The 7524-nt window shown below is 58.8% G+C and overlaps 2 non-coding genes across 2 annotated transcripts; both read left to right on the top strand.

Moving 5' to 3' along the window:
- Window positions 1-3624: 3624 nt before the first annotated feature.
- On the top strand, window positions 3625-5439 carry LOC149326480 (small subunit ribosomal RNA). The gene has a single exon (XR_016286614.1). It is a non-coding gene; the product is annotated as a small subunit ribosomal RNA (ribosomal RNA).
- Window positions 5440-6878: 1439 nt separating this feature from the next.
- Window positions 6879-7031, top strand: LOC149326479 (5.8S ribosomal RNA). Its single transcript, XR_016286617.1, has one exon. It is a non-coding gene; the product is annotated as a 5.8S ribosomal RNA (ribosomal RNA).
- Window positions 7032-7524: the final 493 nt, after the last annotated feature.

The following is a 7524-nucleotide window of genomic DNA, read 5'->3' as shown; positions in this document are numbered from 1 at the left end:
GCCGCGCAGGCGCGCATCTTGTGCAGTCATCGCCGACCCGCTGCTTGCACTGTAGCCGGAGCAGCGGGCGATTGAGCAGTCTCGCAAGGGGCCGCCTTTTCTAATCTTCGCGGCCGTTCCCGTGGGCGAATCCGCTCCGTTTTTAGATCCGCGTGTGGGGCTGAGAAAGGCGAACATTTTGAGACCTTTCCCGTCCCTTTCGCGCAACGCAAGTGAGAGTTACGCTCGTTTGAAGCTCGCCTAGGCAGACGCGGTCCCGCCTAGGCAGACGCGGTTGCCTCCGCGGCGGACGCGGTAAATGGTCTTCGAGTTTTTAAAGGCACTTTGAACTGGCGGAGCGCGACCAAATTTACGCCACGGTTCGGCCGCGCCGGCGCGCATCTTGTGCTGTCATCGCGGACTCGCTGCTTGCACTGTAGCCGGAGCAGCGGGTGATTGACCAGGCTCGCAAGGGGCCGCCTTTTCTAATCTTCGCGGCCGGTACCGTGGGCGAATCCGCTCCATTTTTAGTTCCGCGCGTTGCGCTGAGAAAGGCGAACATTTTGAGACCTTTCTCGTCCCTTTCGCGCAACGCAAGTGAGAGTTACGCTCGTTTGAAGCTCGCCTAGGCAGACGCGGTCCCGCCTAGGCAGACGCGGTTGCCTCCCCGGCGGACGCGGTAAACGGTCTTCGAATTTTTAAAGGCACTTTGAACTGGCGGAGCGCGACGAAATTTACGCCACGGTTCGGCCGAGCCGGCGCGCATCTTGTGCAGTCATCGCCGACCCGCTGCTTCCACTGCAGCCGGAGCAGCGGGCGATTGACCAGTATCGCAAGGGGCCGCCTTTTCGAATTCTCGCGGCCGTTGCCTTGAGCGCAGCCGCTCAATTTTTAGTTGCGCGCGTTGGGCTGAGAAAGGCGAACATTTTGAGACCTTTCCCGTCCGTTTCGCGCAAAGCAAGTGAGAGTTACGCTCGTTTGAAGCTCGCCTAGGCAGACGCGGTCCCGCCTAGGCAGACGCGGTAAATGGTCTTCGAATTTTTAAAGGCTCTTTGAACTGGCGGAGCGCGACGAAATTTACGCCACGGTTCGGCCGCGCCGGCGCGCATCTTGTGCAGTCATCGCCGACCCGCTGCTTGCACTGTAGCCGGAGCAGCGGGCGATTGAGCAGTCTCGCAAGGGGCCGCCTTTTCTAATCTTCGCGGCCGTTCCCGTGGGCGAATCCGCTCTGTTTTTAGATCCGCGTGTGGGGCTGAGAAAGGCGAACATTTTGAGACCTTTCCCGTCCCTTTCGCGCAACGCAAGTGAGAGTTACGCTCGTTTGAAGCTCGCCTAGGCAGACGCGGTCCCGCCTAGGCAGACGCGGTTGCCTCCCCGGCGGACGCGGTAAATGGTCTTCGAGTTTTTAAAGGCACTTTGAACTGGCGGAGCGCGACCAAATTTACGCCACGGTTCGGCCGCGCCGGCGCGCATCTTGTGCTGTCATCGCGGACTCGCTGCTTGCACTGTAGCCGGAGCAGCGGGTGATTGACCAGGCTCGCAAGGGGCCGCCTTTTCTAATCTTCGCGGCCGTTCCCGTGGGCGAATCCGCTCCATTTTTAGTTCCGCGCGTTGGGCTGAGAAAGGCGAACATTTTGAGACCTTTCTCGTCCCTTTCGCGCAACGCAAGTGAGAGTTACGCTCGTTTGAAGCTCGCCTAGGCAGACGCGGTCCCGCCTAGGCAGACGCGGTTGCCTCCCCGGCGGACGCGGTAAACGGTCTTCGAATTTTTAAAGGCTCTTTGAACTGGCGGAGCGCGACGAAATTTACGCCACGGTTCGGCCGCGCCGGCGCGCATCTTGTGCAGTCATCGCCGACCCGCTGCTTCCACTGCAGCCGGAGCAGCGGGCGATTGACCAGTATCGCAAGGAGCCGCCTTTTCTAATCTTCGCGGCCGTTCCCGTGGGCGAATCCGCTCCATTTTTAGATCCGCGTGTGGGGCTGAGAAAGGCGAACATTTTGAGACCTTTCCCGTCCCTTTCGCGCAACGCAAGTGAGAGTTACGCTCGTTTGAAGCTCGCCTAGGCAGACGCGGTCCCGCCTAGGCAGACGCGGTTGCCTCCCCGGCGGACGCGGTAAATGGTCTTCGAATTTTTAAAGGCACTTTTACCTGGCGGAACGAGACGAAATTCACGCCACGTGTCGGCCGCGCTGCCGCCCATCTTGTGCAGTCGTCCTCGACCCGCTGCTTCCACTGTAGCCGGAGCAGCGGGTGATTGACCAGGTTCGCAAGGGGCCGCCTTTTCGAATGTTCACGGCCGTTCCCGTGGGCGCAGCCGCTCAATTTTTAGTTCCGCGTGTGGGGCTGAGAAAGGCGAATATTTTGAGACCTTTCCCGTCCCTTTCGCGCAACGGAAGGCAGAGTTACGTTCGTTTGAAGCCCACTCCGGTAGACGCGCTTATGACCCGCGGGGGTCTGGGTACTTATCGCTGCATATATATAAGGGGGCATACCGCCTAGGCAGACGCGAAACAGTAAAGCGTCCGCTTTGTCAGCGAAGTCCGAAACGGACCTCTCGACGCCCGGGAGGTGAATTCGGGCTTTAGGCGGCCTCGGCAGATGTGATTTTCATTTGTTTGTGCATTATTTATGCGAGTTTTGCGGCGAACGCGCCTCGAGTACGGCGGCTCGCCCGACGGCTATGTCCACGAGTACGGCTCGTGCGGGGCGCCGCGGAAGTGCTTTTTTGCGATGCCGCAGCAAAGCGCGCTCGATTTGAGGGGCTCTTGCCGCCAACGCGCCTCGAGTACGGCGGTTGGCCCGATGACAATGTCCACGAGTACGACTCGTGCGGGGCGCCGGGGAAGCGCTTTTGTGCGATGCCGCAGGAAAGCGCGCACGTTTTGAGCGGCTCTTGCGGCGAACGCGCCTCGAGTACGGCGGTTCGCTCGACGGCTATGTCCACGAGTACGGCTCGTGCGGGGCGCCGCGGAAGCGCGGCGTTGTGATGCCGCGGCAAAGCGCGCACGATTTGTGCGGCCCTTGCGGCGAAAGTGGCACGAGTACGGCGATTTACTCACCCACGGAGGTCTGGGTACTTATCGCTGCTATTATATGGGGGTCCCAGTGGAGCAGTCGGCGGCGCGCGCCCGCGTGTGCGCGCCGTGACCGGGTCTGATATGCGGCCTCGTGCCCAGCGTGTCCCCGTCCCTCGGACCCCACGGCATTCGTCTGCAGCCTCATCCGCGTCTGCGATAGGGGCTGGTTGTCGGACGACGCTGTTTCCACGTTTTACGAGGTGTGTTCCGTGCTACCCGGACTCGATTCCGTGCGAGCGCGCCGAAGACGCGGGCGTGTCCCGTCGTCTGGCGGCTTGGCCGTCTCGGCTACGCAGCAAGCGCCGTCCAGTTGCCTAATGCTGCGGCCCTAGAGGCCGATGTGCGCACTGGTGGGCGCGTTACAAATGCTTTGCCTAAAGGCACACGTGCTTTCTTGCCGCGTGGCGATTGCCGTACCTACGGGTCGGATGCCGCAGCGAGCTCGAACGATGCACGGGCAGTGCAAGCTGCCGCGAAAAAGATGCGTCGCGCGCTGGGGGTTTATGGCGGCCCTATCGGCGGCGACGAGGCACCCTTCTGGGGCGAAAAGGGAATGCCTATGCATCATACCTGGTTGATCCTGCCAGTAATCATATGCTTGTCTCAAAGATTAAGCCATGCATGTCTAAGTACATGCCGAAATAAGGCGAAACCGCGAATGGCTCATTAAATCAGTTATGGTTCCTTAGATCGTTTCTTTCTACTTGGACAACTGTGGCAATTCTAGAGCTAATACATGCATTGAGCCTGAAGGCCTTTGGCTGACGGGCGCTTTTATTAGACCAAGACCCATCGGGCTCTGCCCGTACTCTGTGGTGACTCTGGATAACTTTGTGCTGATCGCATGGCCATGAGCCGGCGACGTTTCTTTCAAGTGTCTGCCTTATAAACTTTCGATGGTAGGTTACTTGCCTACCATGGTTGTTACGGGTAACGGAGAATCAGGGTTCGATTCCGGAGAGGGAGCCTGAGAAACGGCTACCACATCCAAGGAAGGCAGCAGGCGCGCAAATTACCCACTCCCGGCACGGGGAGGTAGTGACGAAAAATAACAATACGGGACTCTTTTGAGGCCCCGTAATTGAAATGAGTACAGTCTAAATCCTTTAACGAGGATCAATTGGAGGGCAAGTCTGGTGCCAGCAGCCGCGGTAATTCCAGCTCCAATAGCGTATACTAAAGCTGCTGCGGTTAAAAAGCTCGTAGTTGGATCTCAGTTCCAGACGAGTAGTGCATCTACCCGATGCGACGGCTCGGACTGAACATCATGCCGGTCCTCTCTTGGTGCCCTTCATTGGTGCGTCTCGAGGTGGCCTGCGCTTTTACTTTGAAAAAATTAGAGTGCTCAACGCAGGCGAGTCGCCTGAATAAACTTGCATGGAATAATAGAACAAGACCCCGTTTCTGTTCTGTTGGTTTTTGGAATACGGGGTAATGATTAAGAGGGACAGACGGGGGCATTCGTATTGCGGCGCTAGAGGTGAAATTCTTGGACCGTCGCAAGACGAACTACTGCGAAAGCATTTGCCAAGAATGTTTTCTTTGATCAAGAACGAAAGTCAGAGGTTCGAAGGCGATCAGATACCGCCCTAGTTCTGACCATAAACGATGCCAACCAGCGATCCGCCTGAGTTACTCAAATGACTCGGCGGGCAGCTTCCGGGAAACCAAAGTATTTGGGTTCCGGGGGAAGTATGGTTGCAAAGCTGAAACTTAAAGGAATTGACGGAAGGGCACCACCAGGAGTGGAGCCTGCGGCTTAATTTGACTCAACACGGGAAAACTTACCCGGCCCGGACACTGGGAGGATTGACAGATTGAGAGCTCTTTCTTGATTCGGTGGATGGTGGTGCATGGCCGTTCTTAGTTGGTGGAGCGATTTGTCTGGTTAATTCCGATAACGAACGAGACTCTAGCCTATTAAATAGGTGCGGGGTTCCCAGCACCTTACAACCTTCTTAGAGGGACAAGCGGCTCCTAGCCGCACGAAACAGAGCAATAACAGGTCTGTGATGCCCTTAGATGTCCGGGGCCGCACGCGCGCTACACTGAAGGAAGCAGCGTGTCTTTATCCCTGTCTGAAAAGACTGGGTAACCCGTGGAACTTCTTTCGTGATTGGGATAGGGGCTTGCAATTGTTCCCCTTGAACGAGGAATTCCCAGTAAGCGCGAGTCATAAGCTCGCGTTGATTACGTCCCTGCCCTTTGTACACACCGCCCGTCGCTACTACCGATTGAATGATTTAGTGAGGTCTTCGGACCGATGTCCGGCGCGGCCTTTCGGTTGCGCCGGTCTGTTGGAAAGATGACCAAACTTAATCATTTAGAGGAAGTAAAAGTCGTAACAAGGTTTCCGTAGGTGAACCTGCGGAAGGATCATTACCGGATTGTGCTTGTCACACCCGGCGCCGCCCCCACTTATAAGCGGGGGAAGGCCTCAACCGCGGAGTTGCGAGATTCTGAAGCCGCTTCTCTGCACAAAATGTTGCGCCCAGCGGAGCTCCGTCACCAAGGGAAAGTCGGACGGGCTGTATCCGCAGGTTTGAACGGCGTAACGCACCACTCATGGTGGGCTTTCGGTTGTCGACAACCGTCGAAGAGGCGCAAACAGAGCCGGTAGGCAGGCCGAGGGAAAAGCCTGCCCGCTGCCAAGGGAACGGCGGCGGCTGCTGCGAAGTACGAAAGGAAACGCTGCTCGCTGGCTTTGTCGTGTTGCGACCACGAGTCGGTAGGCGGGCCAAGGGAAAGGCCTGCCCGCTGCCAAGGGAACGGCGGCGGCTGCTGCGAAGTACGAGAGGAACCGCGGCTCGCTGGCTGGGAAACTGCGCTTCTGCGGGACGCGCACGCGGCGGGACGCGCGCGGCCCAGGGAACGGCCGCGCGCGAAAGGTCTCGCACTGCGGGCGCGGAGTCTGACGCCGCGCCGACGGCGCGAAAGGAGGCACCGGGACCGAAAAGGACGAGGGATTATAATCCCGCACTTTGAACGCATTCGCGGCAGCCGGGTTCTCTTGCTGCTTCGTCCTTCCCAGCCTTCGAGTAGTCTGTCGGTGCGCTACCGAAACGCCGTCCATGGCACTGTGGCCGGTGGGCTCCTATTGCGGGAGTAGACTGATGAACGTCCGCTTTGCGGCTTGTTCCAAGTACGCGCTGCGTAGCCACGGCTAGGCGGTGCCTGTCTCCTTGCGAAGCAATGATGTGGCGAAATGGTCGAGTAGGGAGCAGCACGATGGCGCACCCGGGGGCGACCGGACCGGGGGGCGTTGGGAAAACCCCCTCCCCTACAAAAGGGTGCAGCAGCGGTAGGCGGTGATGACTCGCCTTGAAAGATGTGAACAGCAGTTGAGTGTGAACAGCAACAAAAAAAACCGCTGCTGGAGTCCGGGGGTAGCGTCGCTGCAGATCGCAGAAAGGTGCGTGAGGACGGTGGCACAGAGCTCCAAGAATGTATATTTCTAGCAAACGCCGGTGCTTCGAGGTGTTCTGCGGTCAGGCCCGTGCGGGCGGAGCGGGCGTGCCCAAGAAGGCACAAGAAGACCCACCTCTGATGAAGACCGGAATTGGAGCGTCACACGTCGGCTCAGCACTTCTGCCTTAGTGGTTGCCAAATGCCTCGTCATCCTATTAGTGACGCGCAAGCCATTATCGCACAAAAGCTTCGAGAGACTTTGCTCGCTTTGGCTTTGAGGCACGCGCAGCATGCCGAACGGACGGCTGCGAGGCGCGAAAGACGTCGGTCGAAACTGCGACTGGAGACCAGGGGAAAAGCCCGGTGCCTAAAACCCTGGTTGTACTGTACGGATTTGAACAAACCAAACGCACGACTCTAAGCGGTGGATCACTCGGTTCTCGGGTCGATGAAGAACGCAGCCAGCTGCGAGACTTGGTGTGAATTGCAGGACACACTGAGCACTGATTCTTCGAACGCACATTGCGCCCTTGGGTCTTCCCTTGGGTTCGTCTGTCTGAGGGTCGGATCATATATCAAGAGAGGCGCCGGCGCCCGGGGATGGCGCGGCCGGCGACTCGTTTTGACCGTGTCGGCAAAGAGGACGGCTCTGTACGGAACGCCGAAGATCCCTCGAAAGACTTTGCGAATGAGGAGGAGAGCGGGTCGAACCCTTCAGCCGCGCGCAAAGCGGCAGAGTCGGGTCGCCCTGCGCTGACGTAACGCGGGCCGGCGGCTGCTAGCCGTAGAGCGTCACGCCTCAGAAAGCGACCGCCGCAGGAAGGGATTACCTGCAGGGAAAGAGCGGTCCGACGGGAGACGAGGCTGTTTGGACGGGCGGCGAAGCGCTGCCTGCTGGCCCGCGGAGAAGTAGCCGAACTGCTGCGAGAAGCGCAGAGACGGGAACGCCCTGTTCCGGGCAAGCCCGCGCGAGAAAAAGGGATACCTCGCGCGGGGTGCAGGGAGGTGACGGGCGCGAGCGCGGTGTGCGCAGCACAGTTCGGCAAAGCGCAGAGGCGC

Source organism: Amblyomma mixtum, chromosome 10 (assembly GCF_055824585.1).
Source record: "Amblyomma mixtum isolate Tamu chromosome 10, ASM5582458v1, whole genome shotgun sequence".
Classification (NCBI taxonomy): Eukaryota; Metazoa; Arthropoda; class Arachnida; order Ixodida; family Ixodidae; genus Amblyomma; species Amblyomma mixtum.
The sequence above is the reverse complement of the archived record's forward strand: the minus strand, read 5'-3'. Positions and strand labels throughout refer to the sequence as shown.